The sequence below is a fragment of the Chiloscyllium plagiosum genome, unplaced genomic scaffold (genome assembly GCF_037043375.1).
Source record: "Chiloscyllium plagiosum isolate Xiang-an unplaced genomic scaffold, Cpla_swu_hap1 HiC_scaffold_25, whole genome shotgun sequence".
NCBI lineage: Eukaryota > Metazoa > Chordata > Chondrichthyes > Orectolobiformes > Hemiscylliidae > Chiloscyllium > Chiloscyllium plagiosum.
This window is the reverse complement of record NW_028270163.1, coordinates 38,201,799-38,222,452: the sequence shown is the minus strand read 5'-3', so window position 1 is coordinate 38,222,452 and position 20,654 is coordinate 38,201,799. Positions and strand designations below refer to the sequence as shown.

At 42.3% G+C, this 20,654-nt stretch overlaps 1 long non-coding RNA gene across 1 annotated transcript in view; it reads right to left on the bottom strand.

Moving 5' to 3' along the window:
* The window catches only part of LOC122562169 (uncharacterized), a 125,989-nt gene that overhangs the window by 90,571 nt on the left and 14,764 nt on the right, over positions 1–20,654 (bottom strand). Inside the window, exons 2-5 of the long non-coding RNA XR_015761415.1 lie at positions 20,338–20,459; positions 15,668–15,785; positions 10,338–14,700; positions 839–892 (exon numbers count right to left, since the gene is read on the bottom strand). This is a non-coding gene — a long non-coding RNA (uncharacterized LOC122562169). The remainder of the gene's footprint in view (positions 1–838; positions 893–10,337; positions 14,701–15,667; positions 15,786–20,337; positions 20,460–20,654) is intronic.

Sequence of the window (20,654 nt, the reverse complement as noted above, 5' to 3'; positions counted from 1 at the left end):
GAGGTGGGTATAGGACATGGAGGAAGGTATTTAGGTTCTAAAATTATTGAACTAGGTATTATTGAACTGAAGGCTGCAGCATCCCCACGTGAAAAATAAGATGCCGTTCTTCCAGCTTGCATTGAGACTCACTGGATCATTGCAGCAGGGTTAAGACAGAGATGTTCATATGTCATGATGTTAAAATTACATCCTGTATAGATTGTGCTTGCAAGTGCATGCATTCATAAGTTGGATATTTGTAAATCATTGACCTCCTGTACTGTAAACCTGCCCTTGTGTAATAATGCTCCCACTGGACACCTTATTGAACTCCTTCTAAATCATTATGCGCATTACATCAAATTCATTCTTTTTATTGAGTTGGTTGCATCTTCAAAAGGTGTTGTTGAATGCGCCCAACCCACTTCATTTTGAACTTATGCCTGCCAGTCCTTGATTGATTCTTGATTTGTTCATGCTGGTTTATTTGATTTCTCATTAGAGATTCTCAGAGTGGCCCATCATTGATGTTATTATGGCTGGTTGCATGCTGTCAGGTTTATCCATCTTTCCCTTCTTATTCAGAGTGAAACATTGCCCAATCTCCCGTTCCCTGATGCAGTTTGTATGTTCTCGTGGGTTTGAGAAGGTGCGTTTTGATCCTTTCTGATTGTCCTCTGCAGTCCAAGGGACAAGCCAGGGCCAGTGACTTTATTGCTAGCTCTTTTAGAACAATGTTGTTTCTATATTATCTGTATGCCTAATTTCTACATTATCTCCATTTCTTGCTTTAATCTCAATTATGCCATCATCTGTAAAGATGAGGAAAAATATTGCTTTAATTTCTCCATCATACCTTCATTCTTCACAACTGGGTCTTCCCCTCCATCTCTGTGTGGCTTTGTCCTCCCTTAAAGAAAGAAAGATTTACATTTATATAGCACTTTCCGTATCACCTGATATCCCAAAATGTTTTACAGTCACTAACGTACAATTCTGTGCTTCTGCTTTGAGTATTCTTATCAAAACCATTACCATTTCCATTTATACCATTTACTGACATTTCCTTGCTATCATTTGGCCCTTCTAGTCTTCAATTTCACTGCCCCATTACATTTTGTGTATTTGTCATGCTCACAAATGGTGTCGAGCATGGTGCTGGAAAAGCAAAGCAGGTCAGGCAGCATCTGAGGAACAGGAGAATTGACGTTTCAGGTGTAAGCCCTTCATCAGGAATCTTATGCCTGAAACATCGATTCTCCTGCTCCTCAGATGCTGCCTGACCTGCTGTGCTTTTCCAGCATCACATTCTTGACTCTGATCTCCAGCATCTGCAGTCCTCACTTTCTCCATGTTCACAAATGGTGGCTTGGTCATACATAATTTGATGTGGAAGTGCTGGTGTGGTCAAAGTTAAAAGTCACACGGTACCAGGTTATAGTTCAACAGGTTTTTTTTGGACATTGCTGAAACGCTTTTCATCTTGCACTGATTGGGACGGTTGCAAGAATGTGAAATTTCTAATGAACATGACAGTTTATGTTGCAGGAGAAAAGGATGCTGAGTAGTTGGCAAGGTAAAAACAATGACTGCAGATGCTGGAAATCAGATTCTGGACTAGAGTGGTGCAGGAAAAGCACAGCAGTTCAGTCAGCATCTCCACCCTGCAGGCACTCTGCCTCTATTCCTGATGAAGGGCTTTTGCCCGAAACGTCGATTTTCCTGCTCCTCGGATGCTGCCTGAATTGCTGTGCTTTTCCAGCACCACTCTAATCCTGAGTAGTTGGCAAGTCAATTCTGATTGGCCCTGGCATTACTACATTACCAGTAGGGAACTACAGATCCCCAATCTCCTATGCATTTCAAAAAAGATGCAAAGCTTACACAAATTCTTTTGTTTTGCAGAGCTGGGTGTATGTAGGAATCTAACTAGGAAGTCGGGGAAGTTTAACTTAGTTACGTTATGGCTCAACTGATTATCATAAATTGGTTGTTAATGTAGTTGTTTGCACACTCAGAATTGTTCACCATGTGCTGGCCAATTGTGCAATCAGATTTAACAGAAGGTGTTTTTAGTTTAAGTTTCACATACTGAGGTACTTTTTATACTCAAGCCTACAATAAATAATTAGAAAGCTTCGGCAACTAGTTTTTCAGTATCAGATTCCTCCTCAAGTCATTAAAACATCATTCTTTTGCATTTCAAAACACCTGTCTTTATTATTGTCTCTTCTATTTTAATGCTAAGCCTAACATTCTAAACAGTGCTCCTCCAATTTTGCTACATGCGCATCTTAGAATTAGAATCCCTACAGTGTGGAAACAGGCCCTTTGGCCCAACAAGTCCGCACTGATCCTCTGAAGAGTAACCCACCCTATATTACCCCTGACTAATGCATCTAACCTACACATCCCTGAACACTATGGGCAATTTAGTATGGCCAATTCTCCTAACCTGCGCATCTTTTGGATTGTGGGAGGAAACCCACACAGACACAGAGAGAATATGCAAACTCTATACAGACAGTCATCCGAGGCTGGAATCAAACCCAGGTCACTGGCACTGTGAGGCAGCAGCGCTAACCACTGAGCCACCGTGCCCATCCTGAGATAGTTCACATTTCTCTAATCTCTCAGTCCTAGGTAGAGTTATGGAATCATAGTGCTTTCCATTTTCCATCCAATCTGCACTTGACCATAATAAATTTCACAGCCAATATAAAATGATAAAGTAGTTAGATGATTACATCACAGAAGGAGGCTATTTGGTCCTTTGCATCTGCATTGGCCTCATTTTCTAGTTCAAAAGCCTCCTCCTCATGTTCCTCTGCCTCTCCAGCTGTGATATAATTTACACATTTGGCAAGTTTATGTCAAACACCTTAATCCAAGTCATTATAATAAATGAGAAACAGAAATGGGTCCCTGCACCAATTTCTGAAAACTATACTTAGTATGTCCTTCCACCTCAAATTATATCCCTTGGTGATCCATTGTTATATGCCCCTCAACAATTTCCAAGAATTTTAAAATAAGTTTTGAGGACTGCAGATGGGAAGTGCACTGAATAGTTCCAGCTATTGAGAATCTATTCAGTTTATTTCCTGTAAAGTATTTAATTTTCCATCTCTTGCCCCATCGAGTTAGAAAGAAAAAGACGTGTACCAATAAATTGCAGGAAACTGAATTACTTCATCTCCCTCTGAAACTTTTCAGGAATCCTAGCTATGTTATTTATGAGATTATTAGCTGGAATTGCCAGACCCAGCTCTAACTTGATGTGATTCATTCAGCAAAAGGTTCCCAGCTGCAGTGTATCTGGCTGTACCACAGAAGGCTGTTCAATCCCTGCTTTTTCACAAAAGTGCTGCCATTTTGCCATATAAGGATTAAATCATAAGTGGCCTTTAAGAAGGGCAATGTGTGCAAGAGATCATTTTCTTATTGGTCCAAACTGCATTTTAGGCATTTTACTCACCTATTACAAATCACTGATCAATTCAGTGTCAGATTTATAATGATTAAGAAGAAACCAACTTCTCCCCCTAGCTGTGCAACTACTTGTTAGGTAAGGAGCATGTTACGGTGGGCAATGCTTTACAAATACAGGGTACACAATGGACTGGACAGTATGCAATATTGAAACATAAGTGGGACTCTATAATGATGCACTGAGAAAATGCACTGTGTGTATTTGGAATTGAGCTATAACAGAAAATAGCATCAATTAGAATGATGGAAGTAGACAATTTGGTCGCCATACTATAGGAAGGATATGGAGGCACTGGAATGGGTGCAGAGGAGGTTTACCAGGATGTTGCCTGGTATGGTAGAAAGATCGTATGAGGAAAGGCTGAGGCACTTGAGGTTGTTTTCATTGGAGAAAAGAAGGTTTAGGGGTGACTTGTTAGAGGTGTACAAGATGATTAGGGGTTTAGAAAGGGTCGACAGTGAGAATCTTTTTCCACGTATGGAGTCAGCTATTACAAGGGGGCATAGCTTTAAATTAAGGGGAGGTAGGTATAGGACAGATGTTAGGGGTAGGTTCTTTACTCAGCGAGTCGTGAGTTCATGGAATGCCCTGCCAGTAGCAGTGGTGGACTCTCCCTCATTATGGGCATTTAAGCAGGCATTGGATAGGCATATGGAGGATAGTGGGCTAATGTAGGTTAGGTGGGCTTGGATCGGCGCAACATTGAGGGCCGAAGGGCCTGTACTGCGCTGTATTCTTCTATGTTCTATATCCCAGAGTCAATGATAAGGAGAAAGTGAAAATGCTGAGCAGAAGACAGGAAGATTTGGGGGAGGGATTTGAGGGGAACAGAGAGAGAAAAAGCTTGGCATTTTTAGGAGAATTTTAAAAGAGCAAAGTAATGATTAAAAAATGAGATGGTTTCTGCAAAGATTCCCAGATTGTGAGAGATATAATAGTGGAGAACAACTTTCCCTATAATTATTTTTTCTGCTGCATGGACCTTTGAAGTCCGTATGTGACAGTGGTTTTCAGAAGTAGAACTCAATGGATCAGCATTTCCCAGTGGCTTGTGCAGCTGCACAGTTTAGAGGGAACATTGGCGGAGAATGGCCACGAAGAACAATATCTTTTTAATCTACCTGCTCAGATGTTATGACACAGATCCCGGGCAGGTTGGACTTGCATACAGACTTTCAGGCATCGTGATAGAGATATTGACAACTGTGCACAGGACTCTCTAAATCAGTAATGGACAAACTGATAAGATTTGAAATAAAGCAAAATAAGGCTACATAGCTTTCTAATCTACTCCAGTCATCACTCACCCACAACGACAAGATCTCACTAATTGTGGAATGATGGAAGTAGACAATAAATATTTGTTGAATACCAGAGAGGTAGGAAGTACTGGTTGAACATATTGTTGAATTTTGCTGTTTTAAAACCATGATAAGGAGTCTTGGGTCAATCCACTAACAGATAAGAGGTCCAGATTTTCTATTCAAATTCAAAATTAATAAAGCCAATTGGATTTTGTCCGAAATGAAACTTCGATCAGAGATCTCATGTAGCTAAAAATTGTAAGCATGGTAAAGGAAAATTTTGACAGGGAAAACAGTTGACAAGTCAGTCCTTGATATGATGAAACTGGGTATTATAGACTCAGGAGTGAAAAGCCTAGAAAAATACGGGGAATATTCCAGAGGTGGCAAGCTGTAGTAAAGGACTGGGACCACAATTATTTACAACTATCACCAGATTTGCAGAGAACACAAAATAATTGGGAAGGCAAGTGGTGAGATTGACACATAAACTCTACAAAGGGATACAAACAGGTTAAATGAGGGCAAAACATCGAGCAGGTCGAATATAATGGCAGGAAAATGTGCGCTTATGGACTTAATCAGAGTAATAGGAGAGCTGAATATTATTTAAATGGAGAAAGACTGCAGAATAGAGAGATTTGGGAGTCTTTGTGCATGAATCACTAAAAGCCAGCATTCAAGTTCAGCAGTTAATAGGGAAGGCAAATGAAATGTTGGCCTTTATTTCAAAGAGTATGGAGTATAAAAGTAGGAAATCTTACTAATTCTATACAAGGTACAAATGTGAGAATAGTTTTGGGTCTGAAAACTAAGGAAAGATATATTGGAGGCAGTTTTGAGAAGATTCACTAGATTGACTCTGAGTATGGAAGGATTTTCTAATGAGGTGAGGTTTAGTAAGTTGGGCCTGTAGTCATTCGAGTTTAAAAGATTGAGAGAAGACCTGATAGAAACATGTAAGATTCTTAAGGGACGTGACAGACTATTTGAGGAAAGGTTGTTTTCTCATACGAGACGGTCAAAGACCAGAAGGCAGGATCTCAGAATACGGGCCTGCACAATTAAGACAGAGATAAGGAGAAATTTCTTCTCTCAGAGGATACTGAATGTGTGGAATTCTTTATGGCAGAGAAAATCCAAAACTGAGATATGTACATTTTAAAACAGTAAGGGAATCAGGTGTTGTGGGGAACAAGCAAGAAAATGGAGTTAAGGATTATCATATTCATCATGATCTCATTGAATGGCAGAGCAGACCCAATGGGCTGCATAGCCTACTTCTGCACGGCCATCTTCTATTCTTATGGTCTTATTGTTACGGATTGAAGGTGTGAACATTACAGGTCAGGTTTAAACACAACACCAAGGTTGAATCCATCTTTTCCAGCCTAATCAAACAGTTGCTGAGATTTGATTCCAAGAAGAAAAGTGGCCTTTGCTGTGTCAAATATTTCAATTTTTCCATGACTTGGTTTCAGGTAAGCAATTAGAATCACTTTGTTGCTATCAATTTCCTAATTTGTTATGCTGTGATTTGAAAACTTGGTCTCTGGGTTTCTGGCCCTATAATTGAATCCCTACAGTGCAAATATCTATCATCCCATAGAATCTGCACATCCCTGCACTCTATGGGCAATTTAGCATGGCCAATCCACCTAACCTTCATATCTTTGGACTGTGGGAGGAATCCAGAGCACCCAGCAGAAGCTCATGCAGGCATGGGGAGAATGTGCAAACTCTGCACAGTCGCCCGAGGCTGGGTTCGAACCCAGGTCCCTGGCACTGTGAGGGAACAGTGCCATCCCATGTGCTGCTGTTAAACAATATCCTGAACAGTATATCAGTATACCCAGGGGCTGGTTTGCGAAAACAGAGAAGGTAAAGGATAATTTATTTTCAGAAGAGCAGTATTGATGCTTGATTTAAAAGGGGTGGCAACAATATCAGAAAACAGGAAGAAGGGTCTCAAACTGGCAATCGGTCTGTGGTGAGTCAAATGAGGCAGCCAGTAGGACCTGACCTTTAGCCTCCATTTCCAGGGTAAGGTTGACGTGGCTTAAATGGAGCTTATTCTGAGTAATTCACCTTTTTTAACCAACATTTCATTTAATATTTCTACCATGTTCTTATTAAATTGATATAGCATTAGAAATCAGTTATGTCAAAGGATATGTTGTTGTGTCACCAGACCACGGGGGCTGCTCTCTCATTAGAGAGAAGCAACTGATGGTGATTTAACCTGAGGGCCACCAGACCTCAGGCGAGAGGCGAGGTTGAGAAGGAGAGTCCTTCATGGTAACCTCAAACCCATGATGGGAATTGAACCCACGCTGTTGGCATCATACTGCTCTGAAAACCGACAATCCTGCCAACTGAGCTAAACCAATTCCCCAGAGGATATTATAAACTGTAATGAGGAAGTTGGATTCCTTGACACAATGTGAGACATTGGTGTGCCTCACATGGCCTTTACACTGTAAATCATTGCATCTTGTTTTCCTGTTCTCGGAGGCATGAGATCCTTTGGATCGTGCTGCATTGGAGGGAAAATCAGAGGAAGGCATCAATCCAGATTTCCCTCACATTCCCCAATGGCTTGCTCAGTGACAATGTTGGAGATAATTCACACATCCATCCTTCTTTGATGAATGATGTATGCATTTGAACAATAGCAGCAAGGAAACTACCAGCCAAAATATGACAAGAAAATGAATCTTAATCTTATGCCAGCGTTGCTCCTATTCTATTTCAGCCAATAGGGTGCAAGTGTTCGAGAGCAAACACTCCAGTTTTGGCTTCTTTGCAATCAGCCAGAAGTTGAATTGATCCAAGGCAATTCATCCTGCACTCCCTTTCTCCAATTTCCTTCCAAGGGAAAATGCTAATTTTCCAAATTCCCATTCTAATAGTCCAGCTGAGAAACAATTTCTATTTAGATCTGTTGATTTATTTACTGCTATTAATTCAACACCACTCCATTTGAAAAATAATGAGTATTTTTAGTTAATTAAATATTTTTATCCACAATTTCAATTACAGATCATTCAAATTAAGCATCTTCAAGAAAACAGAATGATCTTGAAGACTTGTTCAGATTAATGCGGGGTCATTTCATACAATCCCTACAGTGTGGAAAGAGCCTATTGAGTCTGCACTGACATTCTGAACAGCATTCCACCCAGACTCCACCCCCCTACCATACGTCTATAACCCTACATTTCCCATGGTTAATCCACCATGCCTGCACCTATACCCCTACATTTCTGATGGCTAATCCACCATGCCTGCACATCCCTGAACACTATGGGGCAATTTAGCATGGCCAATACAACAAGTCTGCACATCTATGGACTGTGGGAGGAAACTGGAACACACGAAGGAAACCCATGCCGACATGGGGGAGAACATGCAAACTCCACACAAACAGCCTAGAATTGAACCCAAAGTCCCTGGCGCCATGAGGTATCAGTGTTAGCCACTGAGCCACCCTAGTACCCAAGTCCTTTTATACCCTTCACTTTGAGTATTTGTGGGGGGTTCTGACATTTATCCAATGTATCTTCACTGGAAAATTAGCAAAAACTTCACAATAATGGCTAGTTCTTTGGGGTTCTATTGACATACCTGAAGCAAATGATTAGGAAAAGCCTTACAGAAGTCATTTTTTCCCGCTGCCTCAATGTTTTAGTTAGATTTCAGACATTGAACCATTCTTGCTACCTCTAAAATGTTCCTTTCACTTTGATCTTTCATGATTTGTCTTTACACTTCTGCTTTAAGTGAAATGGTGCTATCCATACCACTGCTTCTGCTGTCACTCCCATTTTGGTGAAATGAGAGGTGACCTGACTCAACTGTTAACCCACACACAAAACAAAATCTTGTATTTAAGCACTGCTTTTCATGGACTACCAGACCTCTCAAAGTGCTTTTAAGTCTCAGAAGGAACTGTTGTAATATAAGAAACAAAGTCAATTTGCACGGAGAAAACTCCCTGCAAACAGCAATGTGAAAAATATCAGATAACTTGTCTTTGATGTTGATTGGGAGATAAATATTGACCAGGACAATGGGGATAACTCCCCTGTTCTTCAAAACTTTGTCGTAGGTTTTTTTTAACTACCAGCTGAGAGAAAAGTTGGGTACTTAGTTTAATACCTCATCAAAGAGAGAGTTATTGATGAAAGAGGGATACCTCTCATGTGTTTGGCATGAGCATGGTTAATAAAACCCAGATAACATCTGGACCTATCAACCTTTAATTACATTTTTTAGATTTTAAGTTTTAGAAAAAAGGACAAACACCTAAAGTTGACTGTGACTGTAAATCTAATGGCTATTCTGGAATGTCACAGTTGATAAGGTGTCAAAGAAACTTCAAAGGGAGAAAATGCACTCAGATTGAATTTGTAACTCCTAGTTTGTCTCATACTGTGACCATGATAGTAAAGAAATGACAGCAGTCTGGATAAGAGATATAACTGCATATTCCCCCATTCAAGAACACACAGGGACAGGATTTAAAAATAGACTTCAATCCTGGGATGTGTGTTCGTGGCCTAGTGTCTTAGTGTGTGCACTAATTTGTTGTGAGGCTCACAGTTCTGAGAACAACCAGTTAAGCATACCAATCCTCCAGGTGAAACAAGTGAAGACTCTCTCACTCTGAGTGCTGCCAATCAATTACTGCCGAAGACAATTAAGACAAGCATTTCAATCAACGTTCAAAGCAAAGAATCTAAAAATTAAAAGTTCAACTACCAACATCAGTGCTGGTAATGACTTCATTTTCAATGGCCATAACACTGAACTATCCAGCCTTCACAAACAATTCAGAGACTGGTCAGTTTTGTTTCAAACTTATATCTTTTTGGATTCACCTCATTTCTAATCTGCATGTATGTATGCGGTGTTACTAATTCTTCTTTCATTTAGCAATTAGTAAACTAACTCCCTGTTAATTCAAGAGAGCCTGGTTAAATTGAGGATTAAGTTAAAAATTGAGGATTAAAAAAACTTCATATTTATTCATGCGATCCCCTGAAAAGTAAACAAAAAGAAACAACTTATTCTCTCATGTGTACTGACACAGACACAAATGACGATAGATTCTAAACCATTTATGTTGAAAGCAGAAATATACTAAGTAAATCATGTGTACAAATTTCAGGTCTTTAGTATATACACAGGACAGACAGCCTGAACATAACATTTTCTTTTTCCACAGGCTTTTGAGATTTCTGAAGGGCTACGTTTTGATTGTCAGGGACCTCTTTTTCAGTCTCACTAACTCCTTTATCAGCTGTGCAATCACCTGATAACAATACCATCTGTCTTTGTGATAATATTTGGGCAGTATTGGACTCTCACAAAAGCAGAATTAGAAGAAATCATCAAATCTCAAGAATTATCACCACTCCATTAAACTTTAAAGCCACATCATACAGGAAAGCATTCATTTCCTGGGCACCATGGTACTTAAATCAACACAAGACAACAGACATAAGTTTGGATAAGTTTTGCACATATTAGTGTTAAAAAAAGAACTGACTCACTTCTATAAACGTAATCCCATCGCCCGAAACATGCTTTCCACGGAAGCGCAAATCTTACATGTTTTTCTTTACAATCTGATTAGGGATAGTCAACATGGCTTTGTGCATGGGAAATCATGTCTCACAAACTTGATTGAGTTTTTTTGAGGAAGTAACAAAGAGGATTGATGAGGTAGATGTGATCTATGTTGTGGTTCTGTTCGTCGAGCTGGAAGTTTTTGTTGCAAACGTTTCGTCCCCTGGCTAGGCGACATCATCAGTGCTTGGGAGCCTGCTGCGAAGCGCTTCTTTGATGTTTCCTCCGGTGTTTATAGTGGTCTGTCCCTGCCGCTTCCAGTTGTCAGTTTCAGCTGTCCGCTGTAGTGGTTGGTATATTGGGTCCAGGTCGATGTGTTTGTTGATGGAGTTTGTGGATGAATGCCATGCCTCCAGGAATTCCCTGGCTGTTCTCTGTCTGGCTTGCCCTATGATAGTAGTGTTGTCCCAGTCGAATTCATGTTGCTTGTTGCCTGCGTGTGTGGCTACTAAGGATAGCTGGTCGTGTCGTTTCATGGCTAGTTGATGTTCATGTATGCGGATTGTTAGCTGTCTTCCTGTTCATCCTATATAGTGTTTTGTGCAGTCCTTGCATGGTATTTTGTACACTACATTCGTTTTGCTCCTGTTGGGTATCCTTCGTTCTGGTGAGTTGTTGCCTGAGCGTGGCTGTTGGTTTGTGTGCCGTTATGAGTCCTAGGGGTCGCAGTAGTCTGGCAGTCAGTTCCGAGATGCTCCTGATGTATGGTAGTGTGGCTAGTCCTTTTGGTTGTGGTATGTCCTCGTTCTGTGGTCTTTCTCTTAGGCATCTGTTGATGAAGTTGCACGGGTATCTGTTTTTGGTGAATACCTTGTATAGGTGTTCCTCTTCTTCTATATGTGATCTATATAGACCTCAATAAGGCATTCAACATCGTTCCCCATGGGAGACTGATTAGCAAGGTTAGATCTCACGGAATACAGGGAGAACTAGCCATTTGGATACAGAACTGGCTCAAAGGTAGAAGACAGAGGATGGTGGTGGAGGGTTATGTTCAGACTGGAAGCCTGTGACCAGTGTAGTGCCACAAGGATCGATGCTGGGTCCTCTACTTTTTGTCATTTACATAAATGATTTGGATGCGAGTATAAGAGGTACAGTTAGTAAGTTTGCAGATGACACCAAAATTGGAGGTGTAGTGGACAGCGAAGAGGGTTACCTCAGATTACAACAGGATCTTGACCAGAAAAGTGGCAGATGGAGTTTAATTCAGATAAATGCGAGGTGCTGCATTTTGGGAAAGCAAATCTTAGCAGGATTTATACACTTAATGGTAAGGTCCTAGGGAGTGTTGCTGAACAAAGAGACCTTGGAGTGCAGGTTCATAGCTCCTTGAAAGTGGAGTCTCAGGTAGATAAGATAGTGAAGAAGGCGTTTGGTATGCTTTCCTTTATTAGTCTGAGTATTGAGTACAGGAGTTGGGAGGTCATGTTGCGGCTGTACAGGACATTGGTTAGGCCACTGTTGGAATATTGTGTGCAATTCTGGTCTCCTTCCTATTGGAAAGATGTTGTGAAACTTGAAAGGGTTCAGAAAAGATTTACAAGGATGTTGCCAGGGTTAGAGGATTTGAGCTATAGGGAGAGGCTGAACAGGCTGGGGCTGTTTTCCCTGGAGCGTCGGAGGCTAAGGGGTGACCTTATAGAGGTTTACAAAATTATGAGGGGCATGGATTGGGTAAATAGGCAAAGTCTTTTCCCTGGGGTCAGGGAGTCCAGAACTAGAGGGTATAGGTTTAGGGTGAGAAGGAAAAATATAAAAGAGACCTAAGGGGCAACTTTCTCACGCAGAGGGTGGTATGCGTATGGAATGAGCTGCCAGAGGAAGTGGTGGAGGCTGGTACACTTGCAACATTTAAGAGGCAGTTGGATGGGTATATGAATAGGAAGGGTTTGGAGGGATATGGACTGGATGCTGGCAGGTGGGACTAGATTAGGTTGGGATATCTGGTCGGCATGGACGGATTGGACTGAAAGGTCTGTTTCCACGCTGTACATCTCTATGACTCTATTACCACTGCATCTCAAGAATTTCACAATATCTAAGATGCTTTGTGTGTGATAGCATGCAGAAATTAGCCAGTTTCACCTGAAGCTGGAGAGATTAATGCAGTTAAATGTATTTATTTTGCTTTTATGAGGGTTGCTGACATGGCCAGGACTAATTGCCCATCTCAAATTTTCATTAAGAAGGTGGTGGTGCACTGCTGTCTTAAACTACTACAATCTATGTGGTGTAGATACAGCAACAATGTAGTTAGGAAGTGTTTTTATCTGGTAACATAAGCGATTAAGGCATCAGCATGTATATGGAATTAGATCAGTCATGACCTAATTCATAATAAACTAATTGATTAATGATCTAAATGATTCAAGTTTGCAGACATATGTGTAACACAGGAACGTGCCTCAAAAGAAGACAATGTCTTCAGGTTAATCAGCAGCAAGCAACAAAAATAGAATTCAAAGAGGCCTGATTCCTCCTTCTCAATGATTTCAACAAAGTGTTAACATGCCCCAGAAGCTGATATATTTTGGAAAGAACAACCAAAGGCTGAGTTTACAAAGCTGTTTGCAGGTGGCTCACAGATGGTTTGACCGATTGTTGGATTAGGAGCTTTATTTACCACAATCTGGGAGAACAGGAAATACATCAAGAATACACATCAGTCTGCGCTGGGTGTTTGAACGCATTTTTCCACATTTCTCCAGTCAGCACATTGTGCACTACTCTATGAATGAATGGGCTAAGATGGAACAATGTTCAGCATAATTGTACAGTAATGTGCAACTATTTGGTGAAAGTGAGCCTGAGGGTTGAGACAAATTGGATCAGCATGGCAGGCCATGTGCCCCGTTATAAGATACCATCAAAGTCAACAGCAAACTCTTTCCTTTTCAAGGGCGAAGAAGTGAGAAACTGTATGAAATTTCTGTCAAGCCATCACAAATTTAGGAAGTATTTTCACACAGAAAGTACTCAGAAAAAGTAAGTTTTCTCCAATAGTTTTGTGTTTGTGCTCTTTGAAAGAGTTTTGTGTGGGCAGCAAGAACTAGAGGCATCCTTGGAGCTCCACAAGAATCTTCCTCCCTTCCTTTCTTCCTCCCCCCCCAACCCCTGACTCTGACATCTACTTCCCACATGCTTCCCTAAAGGTCTTACCTGCTGGCTGACCACTATGGCAAAATGGGGAGATACCACCCAAAGTTTCCCCACGGACAAGTGCCCAAACCTATAATCTTCATCCAACCCTTTATCATTACAACAGAGATTACGAAGGGATCAATTAAGATGGTTCAAAATGAAAAAATAAATCTTAAAATATACATTTCCACTGGCTATGAGGGCACAAATTTAAAAGCATCACTAAATCAATAAACAGACGATAGGACAATATTTTCACACAAAATGTCACTGCGCCACCAGAAACAGTGCTGGCAGCAGATGACATAGCATAATTTAAAAGGGAAAGGGATAAATATTTGAAAAATTAAAAGGTTATAGTGATGGATGATCAAAATAAGATAACATCTCTTTCAGATAGATCATGGAGCAATAGGATGATCAGATTCTGTTTGTGCTGTAACATTCTCAAACTCCAGTGCCCTGGGATTAAAAAAAAGACAAGAAATTCTATTCCTCTTCTTTACCATCCTTTGCAATAATGAGCATTCACATCCTAAAATAAAACCTCACTGGCAGTGAATAGCTGCAAATAAATACGGAGAGAGATAACACGTAACTTTTGCACAACCTGATAGAATTTGTCCTGTTGTACATGAACATATAACGCTGATGCATTTTGTGCAAGAATAGCAGGGGATGTTCAAGTTCAACATAGTGTAAGTTTGGATTTTGACTTTATTTGGAAAGAAAAGTCCTCATGATTCTGTCACGTCACTGTGATTTCTGCATGAATGATTATGGCATTGCTGAATGGAGGTAAGCAAGAATCTTACAGCTGCTGTGATTTTGTTTGTTATTCTTGTTGCTAAGGCGTAACTAATGGATTTAATGGGTTTTCAGTCTCACTATAGTGGTAGTGCCATGAAATGTATTACCCAGAGACAGAATAGTTTCACATTGTATCATCATGGTTTGCTGGAGGGGTTTACTGTTCATTTCTTTGCAACAGAAATGTTTTCGGAGGCAAGGTTTAAAGGAGACCCTTCACTTCTTTTCCTGGGGCAGGATTTTGAGACCCCAACATCAAAGTCAAATCATGTCCTGCCACTGCACCTGACAACAATTAATGTTGATAAGCAAATTACTGCGGATGCTGGAGATCTGAAATAAAAACAGAGAGTATTGTGGATAAATATCGCAGGTCTGGCAGTATCTCAGAAGAGAGAAACAGAGTTAATGTGTTTCAAATCCAGTGACTTTTCTTCCTGGCAGTACAAAATCATGCGCCCACCCAACTTCATTCTGGCCTGCATCAGTCTGCCAAATCCTGAGCTGGGTTCAAATCCAGCACATATACATTCAGCCAATCTCTGCAGTGTGGAAGCAGGCCATTCAGCCCACCTATTCCACAACAATCCTCTGAAGAGCCTCCCATTCACCCCAACCCCAGCAGCCCTATCCCTGTAACCCTGCATTTCCCATGGCTAATCCACCTAGCCTGCACATCCCTGGAAACTATGGGCAATTTAGCATGGCCAATCCACCTAACCTACACATCTTTGAACTGTACAAAAGATGTTCTGTATGAATTTACTCTTTCTACTTCAGATGGAAGAAGTTCATGGAATGGACAGCTTACAAATTTACATAATAGCCACATCTATCACCCTAAACATTCTCTCCCTCCAGCACCAACCCACATTGGCAGCAGAGAGCACTATCTCCAAAGGTGGCACTGCCCCAGTTTGTCAAGCCTCCTTCCCCAGCCCATTTCAAATCTGTGGCCTTGACCACCTAAAAGGACAGGACAGCTGGAGCCTGGAAGTACCAGTACTTGACCAAATTGCACACCATCCTGACTTGGAACAGTAATGCTGTTGCTTCACTGTCATGGGGTTTTCCTAGCACCACTGTAACACACATGTATACACACACAAATAGGTAGTACACCATTTAGCTATTGCATTTACATCAGGAACATCAAAGTGGGCAATAAGAAGATGTGAAAGAAAATTCAGTGTGATTTAAAAGGAACTGCAGATTTGCTTTCAAATGTTTTGTAGATTGTTCAAGTCCAGTTTCATGCCCAGGATATTTAACATGCTTTTCTTGTCCATCATCAAAGTACCTCTTTCAAATTCATCTTAATTCCCCTCCGTATCAAGTTACGTGGTGGTGACTGCTAATCCGTGATCAATTAGCAGAAGAATATTTATGTTGTGTTTAAGATTCCAGGTCCCCTTCGGCTGCATTGAGAAAAAGATAAATCCTTGTTTCAAGTTTAATACTGAATTCTCTGCATCTAAATAGAAAATAACAAAGGCAGCCTGTTGGCATGGGAGCTAGTATGGTGCATCAGCTGACGAAGCTTACTAATCAGAGTTAGGGGAAAAAAACTACTTCTAATCTGTGGCCTGAACAGCAACTACGCTCACTCAGTGTTTACTTAACAACAATTTGACTTTGTAATTAGAAGATGTCCCAGTTTCATTGTGCTAGAATAATACACTCTATGCTTACTTGGCAAGGCGTTGTTTTTCCTTACAAGGTGCGATATAGAACATAGAACATAGAAGAATACAGCGCAGTACAGGCCCTTTGGCCCTCGATGTTGCGCCGATCCAAGCCCACCTAACCTATACTAACCCACTATCCTCCATATACCTATCCAATGCCCGCTTAAATGCCCATAAAGAGGGAGAGTCCACCACTGCTACTGGCAGGGCATTCCATGAACTTACAACTCGCTGAGTGAAGAACCTACCCCTAACTTCAGTCCTATATCTACCCCCCCCTTAATTTAAAGTTATGCCCCCTTGTAATACCTGACTCCATACGCGGGAAAAGGTTCACACTGTCAACCCTATCTAACCCCCTAATCATCTTGTACACCTCAATCAAGTCACCCCTAAACCTTCTTTTCTCTAATGAAAACAGCCCTAAGTGTCTCAGTCTTTCCTCATACGATCTTCCTTCCATACCAGGCAACATCCTGGTAAACCTCCTCTGCACCCGTTCCAGTGCCTCCACATCCTTCCTATAGTATGGCGACCAAAACTGCACACAATATTCCAGATGCGGCCGCACCAGAGTCTTATACAACTGCATCATGACCTCAGGACTCCGGAACTCAATTCCTCTACCAATAAAAGCCAGTACACCATATGCCTTCCTCACCGCACTATTTACCTGGGTGGCAACTTTCAGAGATCTGTGTACATGGACACCAAGATCCCTCTGCTCATCCACACTACCAAGTATCCGACCATTAGCCCAGTACCCCATCTTTTTGTTATTCTTCCCAAAGTGAATCACCTCACACTTAGCTACATTGAATTCCATTTGCCACCTTTCTGCCCAGCTCTGCAGCTTCTCTATATCCTGCTGTAACCTGCCACATCCTTCCTCACTGTCAACAACTCCTCCGACTTTCGTATCATCCGCAAACTTGCTCACCCAACCTTCTAACCCCTCTTCCAGGTCATTTATAAAAATGACAAACAGCAATGGTCCCAAAACAGATCCTTGCGGAACACCGCTAGTGACGGCACTCCATGAAGAAACTTTGCCATCAACTACTACCCTCTGTCTTCTTCCATCCAGCCAATTCCTAATCCAAACCTCCAACTCACCCTCAATGCCATATCTCCGTATTTTCTGCAGTAGCCTACCATGGGGAACCTTATCAAACGCCTTACTAAAATCCATATATACCACATCTACCGCTTTCCCCTCATCAACCTCCTTCGTCACCTTTTCAAAGAATTCAATAAGGTTTGTGAGGCACGACCTGCCCTTCACAAAACCATGCTGAATATCCTTGATCACATTATTCCTATCCAGATGTGCATAGATCCTATCCCTTACAATTCTCTCTAAGACTTTGCCCACAACAGAAGTGAGACTCACCGGCCTATAGTTACTAGGGTTATCCCTACTCCCCTTTTTGAACAAGGGAACCACATTTGCTATCCTCCAGTCTTCTGGCACTACTCCTGTAGACAAAGAGGACATAAAAATCAAGGCCAATGGCTCTGCAATCTCCTCCCTTGCTTCCCAGAGAATCCTAGGATAAATGCCATCAGGCCCAGGGGACTTATCTATTTTCACCTTTTCCAGGATTTCCAACACCTCTTCTCTACATACCTCAAAGCCATCCATTCTACTTATTTGTGACTCAGTATTCACATCGACGACAATGCCCTGTTCCTGAGTAAATACTGACGAAAAGTATTCATTCAGTGTCTCCCCAATCTCTTCCGCCTCCACACGCAACTTCCCACTACTATCCTTGACTGGACCTATTCCTACCCTAGTCATTCTTTTATTGCTAACATACCTATAGAAAGCCTTAGGGTTTTCCCTAATCCTACCGACTAAGGACCTTTCATGTCCCCTCCTTGCTGCTCTTAGCTCTCTCTTCAGGTCCTTCCTGGCTACCCTATACCTCTCAATCGCCACAATTGAACCTTCACGTCTCATCTTGAGATAGGCCACCCTCTTCCATTTAACAAGGGATTCCAATTCCTTATTAAACCACGGCTCCCTCGCACGACCCTTTCCTCCCTGCCTGACAGGTACATAATTATCAAGGACACTCAATAGTTGCTCCTTGAACAAGCTCCACATATCATTTACACTCTTGCCTTGGAGTCTACTTTTCCAAGCCACACATCCTAAGTCATGCCTCACCGCATCATAATTTCCCTGACCCCAGCTATAACTCTTGCCCTGTAGTACACACTTATCCCTCTCCATCACGAGAGTAAAAATCACCGAATTATGGTCACTATCCCCAAAGTGCTCACCTACCTCTAATTCTAACACCTGGCCTGGTTCGTTACCCAGAACCAAATCCAGTATGGCCTCACCTCTTGTTGGCCTGTCTACATATTGTGTCAGGAAACTCTCCTGCACACGTTGAACAAACACTGACCCATCTAACGAACTTGAGCTATAGCTTTCCCAATCAATATCAGGAAAGTTAAAGTCCCCCATAACAACCACCCTATTACTGTCACTCATCTCCTGAATCACCTTCCCTATCCTTTCTTCAATGATTCTAGGACTATTAGGAGGCCTGTAAAAGACTCCTAACAGGGTGACCTCACCTTTCCTATTCCTAACCTCAGCCCAAACTACCTCAGATGGCAAGTCCTCATCCATCGTCCTTTCCACCACTGTAATACTATCTTTGACAAGCAATGCCACACCTCCCCCTCTTTTACCCCCACCTCTGACCCTACTAAAACATTTAAATCCTGGAACCTGCAACAGCCAATCCTGTCCCTGTTCTAGCCATGTCTCCGTAATAGCCACAACATCGAAGTCCCAGGTACCAACCCACGCTGCAAGTTCACCTACCTTATTTCGTATACTTCTTGCATTGAAGTATACACACTTCAAACCACTTTCCTGTTTACAGGCACCCTCCTTGGAAATTGAGGCCATGTTCCTAACCTCCCTACACTCCAGGCCCTGCACCCTGAAGCTACAATCTGGGTTCCCATGCCCCTGCAGAGTTAGTTTAAACCCCCCCCAAGAGCACTAGCAAACCTCCCCCCAAGGATACTGGTGCCCCTCAGGTTCAGGTGTAGACCATCCTGTTTATAGAGGTCCCACCGTCCCCAGAAAGAACCCCAGTTATCCAAAAACCGGAATCCCTCCCTCCTGCACCATCCCTGTAGCCACGCATTTAAGTGTTCTCTTTCCCTATTCCTCGAATCTCTATCACGTGGCACGGGTAACAAACCAGAGACAACAACTCTGTTCGTTCTAACTCTGAGCTTCCAACCTAGCTCCCTGAAAGCCTGTCTGACATCCTCGGCACTCCTCCTACCTATGTCGTTGGTGCCAATATGGACCACGACTTCGGGCTGCTCCCCCTCCCCCTCCAGGACCCGGAAAACACGATCAGAGACATCACGTACCCTTGCACCTGGGAGGCAACATACCAAACGTGAGTCTCTCTCGTTCCCACAAAACCGCCTATCTGTGCCCCGAACTATCGAGTCCCCAATTACTACTGCTCTGCTCTTCTTCACCCTTCCCTTCTGAGTAACGGGGACAGGCTCCGTGCCAGAGACCTGAGCCCCGTTACTTACCCCTGGTAAGTCATCCCCCCCACAAGTATCCAAAACGGTATACTTGTTCTTGAGGGAACGGCCACAGGGGGTCCCTGCACTGGCTGCTTCCTCCCAGTCCCCCTCACTGTCACCCATCTATCTGCCATCTTTGGAGTTACTACTTCCCTATAACTCTGATCTATGACCCCCTCTGCCTCCCGAATGATCCTAAGTTCATCCAACTCCAGCTCCAGTTCCCTAACGCGGTCTTGGAGGAGCTGGAGATGGGTGCACTTCCTGCAAGTGTAATCGGCAGGGATGTCGATGGCATCCCTCACCTCATACATGTTGCAGGAGGAACATTGCACTGCCTTCACTGCCATCCCTCTAAAGCTAACTTTTATTTAAAAAAAAACTGGGTCTAAAGAATACAACAAGCAAAATTCAGCACTTACCTACTTACCACAACAGATGTTATTATTAGGTTAGAGGAGGAGGGCGGGTGGGAGGCACTACCCGTGTAGTGCCTCGGGTTCCTCTCCTTCGCGCTTTTAAAGGGGGAAAAAACCTACCCAGGTAAGCTTACACTAACTGCTTCCGGGTCTCGGCTGCCCCTCTGGTCGTCGTCACTTCCCCCTGGTGCTCCCGCTCTTTCTGTGAAGCGAGAGTGAAAGAGAAAAAAAAACACCGCTGCCCGCTACCGGTAAGTACTTTTAAAACCAAACGGTCTTACCTTCGCTGCTGCTCGCACTGGAAATGACCGACAGCTTCGAAGGGTGAGTATAAATACTCACCGCTTTCCTTCCTGGCTGCCCCTCTGGTCGTCGTCACTTCCCCCTGGTGCTCCCGCTCTTTCTGTGAAGAGAGAGTGAAAGAGAGAAAAAAAAACACCGCTGCCCGCTACCGGTAAGTACTTTTAAAACCAAACGGTCTTACCTTCGCTGCTGCTCGCACTGGAAAATGTTTAATAAATCTGGAGAATCATTATAGTATGGTCATTAGCTAAATACTACAATAGTATATTAGATTCCCTACAGTGTGGAAACAGGC